The sequence below is a fragment of the Rhopalosiphum maidis genome, chromosome 1 (genome assembly GCF_003676215.2).
Source record: "Rhopalosiphum maidis isolate BTI-1 chromosome 1, ASM367621v3, whole genome shotgun sequence".
NCBI classification, from domain to species: domain Eukaryota; kingdom Metazoa; phylum Arthropoda; class Insecta; order Hemiptera; family Aphididae; genus Rhopalosiphum; species Rhopalosiphum maidis.
This window is the reverse complement of record NC_040877.1, coordinates 32967987-32987429: the sequence shown is the minus strand read 5'-3', so window position 1 is coordinate 32987429 and position 19443 is coordinate 32967987. Positions and strand designations below refer to the sequence as shown.

The 19443-nt window shown below is 26.4% G+C and overlaps 1 protein-coding gene across 1 annotated transcript in view; it reads right to left on the bottom strand.

The window, feature by feature from the left end:
* Positions 1 to 19443, bottom strand: part of LOC113561279 — a 76212-nt gene that overhangs the window by 6974 nt on the left and 49795 nt on the right. The gene's annotated exons all lie outside the window — the stretch shown is intronic.

Here is a 19443-nt window from a genome sequence, read left to right as displayed (position 1 = left end):
CCTTCGCTATTTCTAAAGTGTAACTTCTTTCAGTTATGTGGTTCTAATATAGTAATGCTTTCCTGATATAAAAACACCAAATCGGAGTATATTTGTAGTGATCGAATCTAAGGGATAAGGATTATAGTCCAATCCAATCAAAAATGTGGTACGTGCAAGAAATATTTATTATTTTCTCTATAGTGATTCGTAATTGTTTTTTTCCGAATACACGTTGTGAATACATTTAATTTGAAATTAAATTACTTTACTCTCGTATAGGTTCTAATTTATTGTTACTTGGGTGTTTTCTATTTAAGTTCAAGTAAAATTATTACTAACCCTTAGGAAATATATAAATATATACGAGTAATAATCAGCACGACAAAGATTAATAGCTTTGAAATATTGAAAATTATTGAATTCTATAATATGTGTCAATTTTTTAATATCAATTTATAAGTTTTTCAACCTGAATGCTTACTTATGATGTATAATGAAATATTAGTGAAATACTTTTAGTAGTTTGGTCGTATTGATAATAATCATAATATTTAGCTTGTTATCAAGTGAACGTGCCTATTATGTAATTCAATCGGATATTTTGTCATATGGGATACTATTTCATTGTCTAAATATCGTTGTCATAATATAACTACAAATTTTCTAAATTATGATACGTCATTAATACATTAGTCGTTCAGAAAATAACTATTCGATTAGAAAAAAAAAATCTTTGGATACTATATTCATGTTCTACTATACTCTGTACCAGAGGTTGCCAACCTTTTTTGATTCACGGCACCCTTAGTCATTTTCTAAAAATTCGGAGGCACCCTATGTTATATGGCCTATGGCCTATAGACTGAAAATATATTTCGAATAATTTCGCTGCACCCTAAATAAATTTCATGGCATCCTGGTTGGGAATCTCTGCTCTATACCTACCTGTTTGATCTATTCTCGTCATATGCATATCTATCGTCAGGAAAGCTGATTCACGTCATCGATGTTAAGCTCTTTTAGCTCGAAGCTTCTAGTTGTAGCTTACAAAAATACCACACAAATACAAATCGTATATCAACGCTGAACGTTCAAAGTATTTTGCAATATTTTTCAATAAACAATAATGTTAGGAAAAACGATATTAATCTTATAATCCTCAAATAATATTTATCGAGTTTAATCCGTTAAATGTGCAATTATTTATAATACGCATTAGTTAAATATAATGTTATACGTTTCAAGTGATAATACATTGTTTGATATATTTGTATTTACATTCATATATTATTTTTTAAATTAATATTTATCCATGAATTCGTTTTATGTTTGAAAAATAACGTGATGTTTAATTCTGTATAGTTTTTTTTTGAATAAAATACCAAATCAAGTATCTAAAGAATCGTATTAAATACATAATATAATATAGTCTGTCCAAATATATATATATAACAATAGATTTTGAAAAAGAATTCAAGAATTGCATTCAATATAATAATAATAATATACAATATACGTATGTACATAAATTTACTTTATTATGTCCAAATATTCAAAACTTTAATTTACGTGTACTTATAATACAACACTACTTGTTATTTATTTACAAATTTCTACATTGAGTGGTATTTTTTTTTTTTTTTGGAATAACAAACATTTAGAATTTTAAACAAAATTACAGACCAGAAGTTTATTATGATCCTGTATTACTTGAGCGAGAATTGGATATAATCAAAAAAAAATTCGATGAACTTAAATATAAATGCTCGAAACTTGATAAAGAAAATTAAATGTTAAAAACAGAAATAAAAACAAAGAAAAAGAAAAAATAGATTTAAGTAATTTATATAAAGTAGGTATTATTTTGAATATTAATTCAGAGAATAGCTATATATACCAACATTAATGTTTTACCTCTCTCCAACGAACAAAAGATTGTTTTATATGTACTTCTATAATATTTTTTACTTATAATTTAAGGCTAAGTTTAAACTAAAGTTAATGAGGAATAACTCACTGTCAAATTAAACGAAATTGTTCCATTCAAACGAGTAAACTAAATTGTTAAGCTGAATATTCTTATTCGTATTAAAAAAAAAATTAAGGATTAAACTATTATAAAATACTTTTATTTTTAAAAAAGGTTATTTTGAAAAAACTCAATTCTAGATAAAATATTATTTTTTTTATAAAACATATAAAAATCAACTTAAAATATGAGTGTACCTATCTATTTTGATATAAATAATATTGTTGTCTTATAGATGAGTGGTTTATTAAAAATGTATTTAAAGTCAAATTATGCGTGATACGCATTAAATTTATGTTTTTTCTTGTTCTAAAAAATATCTATGATAAAACCTTACATAAGTTTTGTAAAAATATAATATAGCCATTTACAAGTCATTTGCTGATACATATAATGCAATAGCAATTATAATTTATGGAAATGTCAATAAAATTAATATAAAAATAATATAGAAATAATATAGGCTATAGTAAATACAAATTAAATATAATACATAACAAGGCCGTGCTTGGGGGGTTTGGAGGTTCAACCACCTCCCCCCTCCCCCCAAAATTAATTTTCAGTAACGGCCTTGCATAATAATATATAATTATATACGTGTGTATACTTATATTAGCTACATAAATAGATTATTCATAAAACTATTCTTACTGATATTTTCAAAATAATAAGACATAATAAATCTATTTTCTTATTTTTCATTGATTTTATTATACATAAATACATATTTATTTGTCATTTGTAGATAGATATCCTTCCGCTCTATTACTACTTTAAACTCTAGTTGGAAAAGGTTTATATTTAATTAGGTACTAGAAAGGTGGGAACGATGAATTTATATTATAATTTATAGCTATACACTTTAATTACAAAATTATATATAAGAAATATGATAAACGTTACTGCAATTTTAGTTAGAACACGCACATATAGGTAGATACATTTATATTGATTATATTATTTATTTAGTTTTTTTTTTAGGGAAATACAGCTAAACTACCATTTTATCAAACGAAAATTCTAGAATTAAATAAAATTGTCAACGTGCTTAATCTGGATGAAAATAATTTATTAATGGTCATAAATATTTCGAAAGAAATAGATATGGAAAAATACGACTTTATAGTGGCAATAATAAAACACAACTCACATACAAATTATATCCATGATAAGTAAATATCACGGTTATAGATACTATTTATAACCGTGGTAAATATTAAGCAGTTATTTTTAGATTATAAATAAACAACTAGAAAAAATGAACGAGAAATTTAAGCTAGAAAAAAATAAGTGTTGAGAATAAAGATCGAATAAAACCTAAAAATGACAGAACAATAATTAAGACTGATGAACTTGAAGTAAGTTCGTTATTAAATACAATAATTACACGAGTACGAGATTTTAGATACAGAATAAAGGATTTAAAGCACACATAAACCATCATGCACACGAAATATTTTCCAAAGAAATAATAATTAAGTACAGTATTGACATTGACAAGAGAAAATAAAATATTAACGACTAATATTGAAAACGCTTTAGTAAGATAAATAATTTACTATTGTAATTTCCAAATTATATACTTATTAAATTTAAAGACATGTATATTTTATTTAAAATATAAATGAAATATACATTATTCAATCTAATTATCACAGATAAAATTGGATAATTTTGAAAGGTTGTAGGTATTTCTTGAAAAAAAAAATATATAAGCCATAAAATATAAGGAGTGTTTAGAATCAAGAACTAAGTATTCAAGTCTACTATACTAAAATAATGCTTTAAAATCAAAATTGGTAATTATTATTTTTATTTTTATTATTAATCATGTTATACATAAAATAATTAATTAGTTAATTTCTTTATTTAGAATTATTCAAAAGAACTAACCACAACAATGGAAATAATAAAAGCCAATGAGCGTTCGACGAGCAAACAGATTAATACATTTAAATGAATAATAGCAGCAGAGCAAGTGGAGAATAAAAAATTAATAGACATTGCTGTAATTAAAAAAGAAAAAACATTTAAAAATTTAAATTTTAGAACTTAATTAAAAATAATCTCATTGTTTGATCCCTAAATACACACATTTCTGAAAAATAATTCTGCTTCATAGTATGAAATTAAAAATATATTTTATTATTTAAAAAAGTAAAAATTAAAAAATTATAGTGATATCACAATATAAGTTTTTATTTCTATGTTTTTTTGTAACGAATAATTGCAATTAATTAAACCAAAATATTGGAAAAATTAAAATATTTTTCGTTTATCGGAACAGTTAGTATTTACTCACCGTGATGTTTACAGTAGATACTCGTAGTTATGTATTTACATAAAAGTAAATTCAACATTTTTAACGAAAATCGATTTTTGGTAATTAATTTAATCATATATATTCAAAAATTTAATTTAAAAATATTTAGATTATAATACAAATTAATTTTTATCGTAATTTTTTTGAAAATATGCATGCGAGTAATTTTTATTTTATGTTATCACTTATATGTATTTTATTTAAAACTGTTATTTTGGAAATTGCCAACTAACTTTAACCGATATTCATATCAATATTATAAACAATATATTGTACCTATTAGGCACTCACAACTTATAAGAATAAGAATCCAAATTAATTTAATATTTTAAAAGTATATTAAATATTATTTTCGAAGTACACAATTTGTAGTAATATTTTTGGGCTCAATCGTACGGTTTAAAATAAGAATTTATGTAAAAATATGTGTGATTAAAATATGTCTCTGGTTTTCTAGTAGTAATTTTCTTAATTTTCTGAAGAAAAGAAATTAATATTAGAATTGGTCTGTTTTTCCTATAAACATCTCACATGTATATTATATACACATTAAAATAAATTTGTTTTAAGTACTTAATACTAATTTTACTTTACCGGTCAAAATATGGTCAAGTTGAAGATAAGGAACCGAAAATAAAATGCGGTAATTTTATATTAAATCCAACATCTACATTATTAATAATTATGAATAGGATTTAATTTTATTAATAGGCAAAATTTACAAAATAATTACGTATCTTCTACAGATATCTCTTCAAATTATATTCCCAAATATTATTGAATTTGCATATTTTATTTCTTTGGATTTTTATAATATTACGCATTGATAGGTAAGTAAGCCGAAAATATAAATCAAAATTCTAAAAATGTTTAGTATTTAAAAATTAATTGCCTGATTAATTCTAAATTTTAATTAGTTGAGAGAAAGTATATTAGTTACAATGAATAATAATATAACCATATGTTTTTAACCGATTCAAAACAACAATTTTGATTATCAATGTAAACTACTAAATAGACCATTGACTTTGTCATGCAAAAAAATTCGAGATTATAATTTGAAAATTTAATCTATGAAAAAGGCACGTATTACCTTGTTGTTAATACATTTGTCTAACGCACTAAGAAATAATGATGCCAATTATAGTTTATCTTTATTTTTTCAGAATCTGTGAGAGCAAATAAAATACTTCAAAATGTGAAAAAAAAAAATGATGAATTACAAAGTAAAACCGAATAGCTAGAAAAATGCACAGAAAATATTGTAACGCAATTACTTAATAATGATAAATGTAAAAAGTTACAACAATGTGAAGTAGACAAAATGAAATAATATATTCAAGGGGTAAAATAATTTTCTTATGATGATATATGAGTTATTATAAATTACTAATAAACTTCGTACTTAATAACATTTTAGTATTGGACAATGTTTTCTAATTGAAAAGAACTATTTACTAATAATTTATGTAAATAATAATACTTTTATTAGCTCATTGGAGTACATTATATTTTAGTTTCAAAAAATAATCCATAAAATACAAGAAGAATTGAACAACACTAATCAAAAAAATAACGAATTAACAAATTCAATTAAACGAATTCGGACCCAAAGCGAATTTGATCACAAAATTCAATTAAAATATATTAACGATGCAAAATGTGAAGTACAAAAACTGTCAATTCATATAGCTAATAATTTATAATATACATGTTTAATATTGCTAATAAGACGTAGGCTTTCAATATATTTGAACCGCTTTGAACAAACAACAACTATGTAAATATCTATTTTTAGATTTGAAAATAAATGTCTTTCGAAGTTGAAAGATGATCATAAACTATTAAAATTTAATTTGATGACTGAAGAACGGTGATTAGCATGCTCTCAAAATAAATTTAATAAATTATTCAACGAAAAAGAAAGCAAGATAAATACAATGAGAATACCTGGGAAATTAAAAATTAAAATAAAGAAACTTTAATTACATTTTAAAATTTAAATATTCAATGCGTGTAACAGATTGTAGTCCCAGAATTCAAAGAAAGTCGACGTATAAATGATATGTTAATTAAAAAATTAATAAAAAATCACTCTGTAATAAGTAAATTAAAGCAGACCATTGACCAGCTAAAGTGTAAAAAAAATTATTGGATAGTTGGGTACTTGGGTAGAATTGCATTCATTTCTTCTTTTTGCTTTTGCATGATCACGTCGATTTTGTTTTGTGTTCGTGAAAATTATACCATTTTTTTATTTGAAGTTTTTATTTCGCCGTATTTGTACATCAACAGTTACAATTACATTGATCGTGAAATACCCAATTACAAACTTGTAAGTATATTCAAATTTGAATAAATACATTTACACAGGCATTATAATATTATTACCTAAACTAGATAAGCTTGCCGGTGTGAAGAAATGAAAAATAGAATTGAATGAAGGATTGCAAAATATTTTCCTATTAAAAAACAATTATTTGTAATTACGCATAAAACGAAATATAACCACGATTTTATTATACCAGAAATGTGTCGATAAAATGCGTTTGAATCGAGCTGTTAGTAAAATCGTTATTTGTACACCATATTGTCTACTCTATTATGATTTTTGGTCCTGGATTAATACCTTATACCTATACTATACAGCGTATATATATATTATAATATAGTATACGCATTTAAATGATTGGTTTACGATAGTAACGGAATGGAAATCCCTTCCTACCTTACACCTTTGTCTAGCGATTAATTAGTAATGGACTAATAAACAATGTTTAACAATAACATTATCTGGTCGCACCAAAATGGCAAAGGCGGATAGTTGTTTCACGAGTTGGACATTATAATTTTGCAATTGGTTATTCGCATTGACAGAAAACTTCGGTTGTACACTAATATTGTACCTATAATCATCGACATAATTTTATCCTTTGTCAAGTGTGGTGGTGCACTATCTGTACGATGTCGCGTGAAGTATGTTCATCACTAGTGATAGTGTGCATAACCGACCAGAGTGCGCTTTCCACATTTTTATTTAGTGTTTTATTTTTTCTCCAATTATTATTATGTTTATTATTTATTACATCTTATAGAATTTTATTAATAATTCAATATTTTTAAGGTTTTCATTGCCATTTTACCATAGGCACTTTTACTAGATATACTTAATCGTTACAATTTGTAAAAATGAGGTCAGTGGACGTCCCTTGGGTGCTTGAATAATTAAAGGAGATAAAATATTCTGCGTATAATTTTTGTTATTTCGTCATTAAGCTCTTCAGGCAACATATTTTTTCGAGTCGTTTAAAAATCTATTAATGATACCCATCATCACCAGTATTTAAATACGAATGTTGCTATAGTTCTCTTTAATCTTTTCACACTGAGTTGCGGTGAATATTATACCCGGTAGGTTCCCGAGTATATAGCCATCAGACTGTCGTCCTTATTTTTATTAGTGGACCCTGACATTAAATATTTAGTCTTAAATTGTAAGGGTAAAGTACGGATTTGAGTAATTATATAATTTATATCATTATAATGATTTTTAACCAGTATAAAGAAGGGTAGAAAACAGGAGGACGTAAAGCACCACGCCTCTATATATATTATTTCAATGTACAAACAAAATTTGCGGTATAAACTTTTTTAAATAAAAAAATATAGAGGCTGTCATTCCGCACTGGATATTAGATATTATACTTCAATACATTATGTATTGAACAAATATTATTGTCCTAAAACTCTACACAGACTAAAAAAATATTCTAATATTGTTTCAATACATAGCTATCAGATCTTTGATATAGTATAACATTATCACCAATTTATTGTATTAATAAGTTAATCATGGAAATTTTGGATGAAAACGAAAGTATCTCGCTTACATATAAGTCTATATAACGTATATATTTATATATTATTATATATTAATATAATATATTTATATATTTTTTAGGTTGCTAATTTTCTAACTGGGGAGTCTTTTATATGTATAGTATATACAAACTACTATTGGCGATGTATAATTAATTCCCGAAGGCTTAAACTGAGCTAATGGATTTCCGGGAAAGTGGCTTTTTGTCGTGTACATGAAATCGCATAAAACACCTTTGGCGTGTGGAGAATTTCAATTAACACTATTATTATATTATTACACCGAAAACACCGTAGAAAGAAAAACTAACCGAAATGGTAAAAACAATTTTGTTATCAGTTATCTCAACCAACGAATTTGTGCATTAATGAAAAAAAAAGTTAATTCAAATCTAACACATTAATTTTATAAAGATGGCCAAGACATTTATTTCGGATTTAATAAATCTGTATATTATACTATTAAAAGAGACTAAAATTCATTTTATGTGCGTAAATCGACAAAGATACTTAATTTCACCATTTTCGTAATTCGAAATTGTTTAATAATATTTATTAATCTCTTGTTGTTAGACCATAGTTTTAAATACAAATAGTGCGGGATTATTTAATTGATGAAATGAGAAAAATAATTTTTAAATTGTAATAGTCGTTTATTTTGGTGACATTTTTACATATTATGTATTACATACTTAATAGTTAATAGTATATACTATTGAATAGGTTCGTTTTGTCGTTGTTAATAATCCCAAAGCAATTCGATATTATAATAATATTATGTAGGTACCTTATGTCGTTTCAGTTCATGATGGCGATCCCGAGGTCGCTAATATCTATACGCTTCTACACGCATGGCCACGATCCGAGTAGCACACAACAGAAGATAGAGTTATATTACCAACTCGCGGACTGCGGTGCATACAATATATTACACTAACTGGCGCGATGGCACCAAGAAAATGCCAAAAACACAAAATCACTTATATTCTCAAATGATCTATTTAGATTGAACGATCACTATTAAATTCACTCAGACGGCCGATATATACTATATACAAACATAATATTGGGTAAACAATATCACGTTCGCTCGTTCGGACCACGTTCCCGCGTATCGAATGGCTACATAAATATTAAATGTTCTGTTGGTCTCGAATGTCTCGATAGTTTACAATAGTTGGGTTTAAGTAACGTAGATTGTCAACAGTTCTAATAAAATATACACTACAGAGGACCACGAGAATAATAATTATTTATAATGCTATATTAGTATATGATTACGGTAGGTATGCAAGTTTGAGAGTTTAAGACATACACACACACACACACACATAATACAATAAATTGATGATTGAACTTCGTGGCACTACTACTACACTACTGCCTACATAACTGTAATATTATGTTGAAAAATTATTTACGACATTCGAGAAACACACGGAAGGGTATAAATGATAATTAAGTAAAGTTTAAATACGTCGGTCCGATGTAACGAACCGTAGTCTGTCGGGCAGGTATATATACTTCGCCGAGTGCATAATACTATTATACGCAATATACACCGTATAAACTAGTTATATTTTACATTTTTTGTTTCGCGTCACGAGAAACTCACCGGTGCTGCGGGTGATTGTTGTTATACAGCACATATGCCACCGCCCGACCTTTTTATCCGTTTGTTTGTGTACGACGTTTTCCCGTACAACTCATTGATCGTAAAAATCGTGCGTAACACGACAGTGTGTTGTTTACTACCTTTTTGAATTGAATATGAAACATGCATTTACGAATATTTACAATGCACGTACATAATAATAATATGTTTGGTTTTTCAAGGCGACAGAATCGAGAAAATTGCATAACGCCTACGGAATACTGTCTCAGAGTACATAATGTATCGAACACAGGGACGTCCCGAGGAGTCACGGTTTTCAGTAGGATTTATTTGCACGACACGAACATGATAAATACACATATCCGTTTACTTCTTGCGCATCCGATATTATATAAATTCGTTTCCTGTCGGGGTGCGTTGTAAAATGTACATACTAAATAGCCGCGGGTACATATCACTTTAATTTATCGCGCGATTTTTCAACAAACCGACGAAGCTGTGAATTGTTTTTATCGCCTCGCATTTTGAGTAATAGCCGATATGGGTATTGGGGTTTCGCTGTGCGTCGCGTTGTACGTATTATATTATATATATATATATATAAAAAAAAAAACAACACGTATAATAATCGAACGGAGTGGATGGAGATGCCATCTCTCGTCACGGTTCAGATACACTTTTTATTTGTCGTTAACGCGAAATTCGATGTTTATGAAAATATCTGCGCGTGATACCGTACACTATACCTATGTGTCCTATTCGTCGTTTTTGTCCGTCCTATTGAAACCGAGATTCGATTCGAAAAATATAATATTATAAGATAAAATCATATAATATTCTCTCGGTAATGTCGGATCTCCGGCTGAATGGTTGTATCGTTAATGTTTGACTACATTTCAATCTTAATTTAATCCTCTTCACCTACGCTGAAAATGTTTAGTTCAGTTGCGTGTAGCCAACAGAGAAGTGTAAGTTGTTAAGTCAACAACCAACACGTATGTAATATATATATATATATATATCTAATTATAGAATGTTGTATTTGTCGACTATTCTTCGATTTTATGATTTGTTTTGAAAACAATTTTTAAGTTAGTATGTATAATAAAATGCTAGGTAGTGTTTTATAGATTTTTTGAAACATTGTATCAGTCAACGGGGGGTCCTTTCCCTAAGGAAGGGCAGGGAAGATTGTAGGAAATCTTGCAATTTAAATTAAAAAAACTCAAGCTATGATCACACGCTGGTTCAAGTAGGTTCATCGTAGAGTGAGTCTTATACGTATCGGAATTGTGGTTAAAAAAATATAGTCTAGATTTCTCGAATATCGGTATTTCGATTTTGGTGAGATGGCCAGTACGCATAGACGTCGATTGAGATATTAATGTGATTCTCGTGTTTTGTGAAATATTTTAGATTTATCCATGCAAATAGTTTTCAGTTAAAAAAAAAAGTCAACTCAACTTAATTATTATGAATGACGTTAAACAATTTTTATTTTTTCCATGCGATCAAATACAATATTATAGTATAATGTATGGCCATATAAATTATATATATATATATATTACAGAGAGGGTTCATTTTGTTTATATAATACAGAGAACCGATAAATGAATAATGCAACTTATTGTCAATGGTAGGGTTCGTATACATATAAAATAATATATACATATGTATAATAGTGTATAGGTAGAGGTATGTTTGACATAATATTGATTTCTCGGTATCGTTATTTATCGCTTTCCGTCGTTTCTTTTTTTTTTTTTGTCACTATTTTAGTTTTTGTTCGACACTCACACAAATTATACTCCTGTGGCTCTGCCCATCACCAACTTTAACAGTTAACCATTAAATAATCGCACGGGAAATGGCGAAATGCCGATGCAGGTTCTCGGGTCTTACATTCATTGCGGTCTGCCGGTTATCGGCGGCTGACATAAACTGTATTGATTTATTGTTTTCGTTCGGGCGACTTGCTTTTTCTCTATCCCGGCAGTCGTTATGTCATTAAAAAGGTATCGGATCTTACTACATATACGCACTCGTCTATCCACAACTCTACATATATCATCTATATCACCCACGTTGATGTAATGGTAAACGCAATATCACGCGTTGTTCCTTTATACATAAAACATATTTTCGATACGCAGCGGTAAATGCCGGTCTGTCTAAGATATTCTTTGATCATTTTTTTTTCGTCATCTAATCTACATCGTTTTCTTGTGATAAACATAGCTATAATTTTACCATGAAACTGAAAATAAATTTTAAAAAAACCATTTTTTTAATGAAAAAAAACTTCAAAATTAAAAATAGGTAATTAAGGAAAATAATCACAATAAAACAACGATTTACCATGATTGTATAAAATAAAAAAATAAACTATATTAGTCTTGTTTTCAGAGATAGGTACACAATTAATTGTGATAATGCACAATATCATTCTATTCAATTATTTAAATTTCCGAATATTTTATTAAATGAATAATTTTTTTTTGTTATTTTGTTATTCTTCTCTATCATTTGTAAACTTATATTCCGTTAACTTACAATTTTTTTAAAAAGGTCATGAGGTTTACCGATGAATTCTAGAAGTCCAACATAAATGTGGACATATATAATACCATGGACCATGGTAGACATATTTTTCTAAATTAATATCGCCGGGGTGATACAATTTAATTCTATGGCAAATTATTTATAAAATTAAAATATCATGATCATTATATTTTCTGCTGATAAATGCCCTATAATTATAAAAAAAAAATATAACATATTTATTATACATTATTTTTATTTATATATTTTTATTATGTTATAATTGTTTATAGGGTTTATAGATTTTATATGTATATAAATTATAGCTTGAAAATATATTTAACATATTTTTAATTCTTTATTAGTGAAAAACGGAAAGTGGTATAAAATGTAATAGGAAGAAAATGGTATCTCATTATTGAAGAAAAATGTCTACTGACATTTTTTAAAGTGAATTATCGTTGTAACTTTTTTTTCAGTTTTTACGACAAACGTAATTTTATCGTAATTCAAGTACTCAGCTGTGGTACGATGAACGTAGGTATCAGTGTAATATGTTTGTGTGTTTGTTGTAAATGGGGACATCTGGTTATGACCGTAGCGCTATAGCCGCTATTATCATTATGATACACTATATTATATAACTTTGTAAAACTTATAATTTAATTGTTTGTCGAAATTATTTCGCGACGTACTGACGTGTATGTAAACATTGTAACTTAACACTTGAACTACTGAATTATTAAGTTACAAGACGTAAGCATTGTTAACGGAGTGTGTCGTTGTAGGCTTATAAAAAACGTGTACTTTTTAAAATTAATATATTATTATTATTCGCAGTACATTTTCCATTTTATGTTTTATTGTTATGATCATCATAATAATAATATATAACTTGTTTTATAACAGTTCAAATTAAATTGACTATGATGCTATATTAAATTTCTAGAATTCCAAAGCCCAAAGGCACATCGTACAATACATCACTATTACAAATTGATTATGACGAACGCATTTATGTTTACTTGTAAACATTCTACGTATACACGCACATTGCATATACCTATTTATATTTTTCAAAATATACTGTTGTTGTAATGGACCGAAATATATGTACCAATAAAAAAATGCCATCTGAATGATATTATTGTAACACTGTATGTAGACATGTCGTAGTATTGTTTATACATTAGACGATAATATTTTCTAAGTGAACGTATAAATTCTTATGGCGTGGCACCGACATATAAGTGTGACGAATGTCAACTAATCAGATAAAAAATTAAAAATCGTATGGAAAATATTGCAGTGTTAATCGTTGCTGACAAAAAACGTATTTCGTTAAATTTGTTTTGAAAAATATTGTAATTTGTACCGTTATATATAAATAAAATAATACACTCATAAACAAAAGAAACGTTACATTTTTATGAATGGTCAAGACTCAAGAGCAATAGAACATTGCGTTATTTAACTGTAACATAATTAGAGCTTGTTGTAAAATTTCAATTTTATGAACGTTCTCCTTGACTGCTATAATGTTTATTATATGTCTTAAAAATTATGTATAGAGTGTTTTCTAAGCATTATCGAATTGAATAATTAATGCACAATATAGCCTTTATGATCGTGAAATGTAAAGTTTCTTAGTCAATTCTTAAATACCCCAATAGAATCGCAGTTCTATCAACGATTGAATTTTGAGTTCACATACTGCAAAACGAAAGATACCATTGCAGATGTTTAAGGCATTTCTTTATGAAAAATACAATATTATAGCACCTATAAGAAATTTTATAAGAAATTTTATATTTAAAATAATAATATATTAATCAACTAAGTAAATTAAATTAAATATCGTTTTAAATTAAAAGAGCCCATCATGTAAAAATATCCGAACAGCTCCTACAAGACCTTCTCTGATTTTATCTACAAGAATTTCAAAATTAGATCTCCTAACTATTGAAAAAAAATTCTACATGTTAAATTTAATTTCTATTAGTAGTTTATAACTTGAAAGTACTTCCTAGTTCTTTAGTAAGTTTTAGAAAACTTATTTATAAAAAAAAAACCTACAAACGATTCTGTAACCACTTAAATCCAAGGGGTACTACTACCACGGTACCACTACTGGGTAACTTCCCCACTCATGCTTCCTGATTCCTTCTCTTAAATTTACTTATTGTGCTCATTATATATTTTTGTATTCGTGTATTAAAAAAAAACCTAGAAAATCAAGTGCTCATAGAATAAGTTAAAAATATAAAACAAATAATTTCATTCTTTAGAATATAAAATGTTTGATTTGTATCACTATTTTTATTTTAAAATAATTATTGATATAAAGATAACAAAATATTATACTTGTTATAAATAAATCTTAAATAAATCTTAAAAAATTACTCGGGTAATAATATCATTGTAACTAAAAAGAAAGACATAAAAAATATTACAATTCATTAGTATTAACCATTTTTAATTTATATTGTTCAAACTTCAAAACTAACGATTATTTGTTAAATGTAAGTAGATGGTTTAGAAATTAAATATAGTACTAATGATAAAAACTTTATTATTTATTTTCCTAAAACGTTTCTTGTTAGATGACTTGAACAATATAACTAATAGCTATTCAATATATTTAACAAACAATTTATTATATCTATAGCCATATAATATTATGAGACATTTCAATCAAAACGCGTCCATTAGACGACAGTGATCTTGTAATTTATTGTTGGTTGTTTACAGTTTGAATCATTGTAGCATTACATCGGAGAGAGTTAAATACGTCGAAAGACGCTCGAAAACTGTTGGATTTATTTCATTGTAATTATATTCTCCGGGGACAAAAGGGATAGAAAAAGTTTTATATTTTAAAGTTCTAACAATTCGCTTGAAGATGCCCATGATACAAACACACATCACAGCAATAAACGAAATTTGCATTCGTGTTTTTGTTTTTAAAATCCCTACTGCCATAAATTCCAAAGAATACCATTGTCACTTTATAGTTTATACGCGTTGCGTGTGGTAGCCAATATCTTGTATTGTTATTTTTACTTAGAACGCGTTTTGTAGTTACTCTTAGACAATAAATACACATGCTCCTAAAAATAATATTTCTGAAATACTTTTATTGAAAACAGTGAATATTGTCAGGGATGTTGTTTATGTCTACAATATGTAAGTTGTTGAATTATTTCCACGATTAAACGGTTGTAAACTTAAATATTTTATTCCGAAATGTATTGTGTAGCTAATCAACTGAACTGACATGCCTTCGTGTTTCAGATTTTTGTACGACTAAGGAAATGCATAATTATTTAAATATTTAGACTTATTGGATAATTTTTTTCTCCGAAAACTGTTTTATTTTTCGTTTTATATTGCCTATATAAAATATCAATATTTTATATAGGCAATATGAATTATGAAAATATGATATGTTCAACGACTGTAAAATAGATGTGTATAGATGAACGCATATATAATTAGTAATAACACTAATAACTATACTCAGGTGCCTACTCGAACTAGGATGAATAATATTACTGACCTACTTTGATATTTTGAAGCCGTCATTATTGCATAAACGACATATTTATTAGTTATTATATTATTAACATTCTTTATTCGCACAACATTACGTTGTTGATTTGCTGTTAATTAATATTCTCATGTTACTTTTTTTTCCTTTTGAAATTCGACTACACACATTGAATAGTTTCACTAATTAATATCCCCCGTATTGTAATATTTCATACTAATAACATTTTATTTTAACAATATGCACATGTTTCTTTTGTGTTTCTATGTTTTTGTTAATTATTTAAATGTTTAAATAATAAATTTGCATTTTTATGTGCATATATATATACTACCAATAGTCATTATTATTACGAATAGTTTTAAGATAGAATCATAACTGTCCATCAGTTTTGTATAGTTTCTTTTATAAGTCTTAAAAAATATGTTTTCTAAAAGCATTCAAGATCCTTAATTTTAAAAATATATGTTTGTATATTGTGTAAAAATTTGAATTCTTACAAATACTTTCATTTTCATAAGCACGTTAAATTGATTTCAAACTTAAGACCAGCTTAACAGAGTTTTTAAGAATTTCCTTTTCATGTATTTATTTTATTAATAATTTTACACTATGTAATTTAATCTAACAACAAAATTGACCAATCTATTTTCATTATTCGAATATAAGTTACATAAAATAGATATTATTTTGGCACTGCGGAGATATAGCATTATAAATGTTTGTCTATTCATAAAGATATTTCCAATTTCAGAAGAAAACCACGATGAGAGCTGTGTGAGATATTATGTATTTGTAATATCTGCACTATGCTTTAATGCCATATCATTATTTTTAATTAAATTGATGGGCTGTAAACGATTATTTGTGAAATTTTAATTTAGGCATAACTGAAAATAAAACTTTTAGTATACTTTTATTATTAGATATACTACATACTTATAGAATTTATTTTTACATGTTACCTATGCGTATAAGATTATATATATTTTTTTTGTCTAATGCGAAGAGTTGAAAATAGTAAGTATTATGTTATAAAATAAGATATATTAATTTTAAATAAATCAATACTATGAAAATGTATTTTTTACATTACCTACGTCCATGTAGTAATTTTTTCAAAACTGTTTGAACACTTTTATTCAAATACTTTAGAGCTTGATATTATATTATACCAAAATCACATTTATACTTGTATAGTGGCATATTTATGGGGTTAGAGAGTCCCAAAGACCAAAAAAAGGGAAATCAAACAATCGTTACTACACAGTACTACATTTGTACAGTATATTTATGTTCTGAATATTGTTTGGCTAAATAAGAGTATAAAACGTTATTGTTGATGTATAAGGTTGAAGTAGCTGCTGTAGACGTATTTTACTGTTAAAAATTGAAAAAAAATATGAATATCAATCTAATAAAATAAATATTTTGATCATATTTTTTGCAACCATTTGATTTGTCTTAAGCATTAATATTAAGTTGTGTCAACTGTATATTATTTGTTTAATATAAACTTAGTTTTCTATTCAAATTTTATTTTTGATGTTATTTTAGTGATATTCTATATTTTTTTTTATAAACAATAATGTGAGAAAAAACAAGAATTTGAACTTGTCGAACGCTAAAACACTAAAAATTTAATTAGTATTTTATTAATAATAAAATGGTACTAGTAGTGGGAAGGACAAATGTAAAATAGTATTATAAATCTTTACAACCACGATTGATGTATGATATACTATTTTTATTCACTTTTTGTGCACCATTATATTTTTCATAAAATATCCGGTTTTATATGATATATTAAATCCAACGCACCATTTCTTGATAGTCGTATAGTAACAATAGTAACATTAAAAACAGATTGTAGAATATTGATAAAACTGAGAAAAATCTTTTTTTTTGTCTGTTGATTACACGCATAAAAAATTTAAACAATAATTAAAACACTGTTTTATTCAAGTAAATAATTGAAAAATGTATATTGTTTACTTACATAGTTGTATAGCTCATTTATATAGAATTTATATATTTACTAAAAGTAATAAGTAAACTATAATAGAAAAATTTATTACACCACTCATACAATTAATTGTATTTGTTGAACTATTTTAAATTTTAGTGACATAAGCGATGTAAGTATGTAACGATGGAATATTGGAATATTATCCGCTAGACAAACGGTTTTGAAAAATACAAATTTTATGGTTGTTTGTGATGCAATTTGATTTTACTTTTCTTATTTTAATAATCAAATATTTCTTTTTTTAAATAATTTAGAACGTCTATAATGCCAATGTTTGTATTTCTACTATCAGTAGTTTAATTTAACTCGTTCTATGTATTCAAAAACATTCACAGTATTATATTCGTACAGTCGAACTATATTTTTTTGTTACTTTTTTTTAAATACACATGCATAATCAACTATTGAATAGTCATTACAATTTACATCTGTTGTATTTTGTGAATAATATTCACGTTCAATTTTCAGTCTTTTTCCCCCTTTTTTTTTAGCACTCACGTTATATGTACCATAGTGTTATTATACTACCTACGCAAGATTGATTATTATTTTTTTCTGCAAGACGTAGGCCGTTAAGGGAATCTTCTTTTCGTACCTATACGTTTACGTACATGGAACGCGTTTGTTTTCTTTAATAAATTCAGTTTGAAGAGAAAAGAAAACCTTTTGTAAAATGTATGAAATTTCCACATCCGAGGATCGAACGATATTCAATCTGCAACGAGAACTGATCCCATTATGTCCAGAACGATTCGTTGTTACACGTTGGTCTAAAGTTTTCAACATTTTAAATTAGTATGTCAATCTTTGACGTATCAATGCGAGATGCATCAATATGTGTAATAGGGCTACAAGGCTATTACTAATATAGTAATATCTGATAACGTACAGATTTACATAGACTTAAAAAGTCCGATTTTTCGAAAGGAATAGAATTTATTAGAAGGACTATATTGTATTATGATAATAACATTTTATTTTAACGAGAACTACTGTTTATTGATTATACCCCGTATCATTAAACAAATAATTTAACCTTTTGGGGAAATGTTTCAATTTTTTTGTTCGACAACTATCCAATGAGGCGAGTAATAACGATGTAATTACCCTTTAAAAACTAAAATTACTAAAAACTTAAAATATCGAAGTTTTTTATTAATTAACTTGAGTTGAGCAGAATAGAGTATAGATAGTAAATATGTGTGGGTTATCAAACTTAAAATAATTTGTATGATAGTTAACTGTAAATATTAAACATTATTAATTAGATTTCTTTTAAATGTGTTAACGATTAGTGTTAGATATGTATAGATAAAATTATGGACTTTCATTAAAAAAGTAAAGACTTGTTTGGTAAAAAACAGTTTGAAAATAAAATTGATAACTTACTAGTTTATTATTCGCGGTGTAAGTTTTTAAAATTGTATAATATGTGAAAATAAAAATAATGTAAAAAAAAAAAAAAAATAAAATAAAATTTTGATAAAAGCCA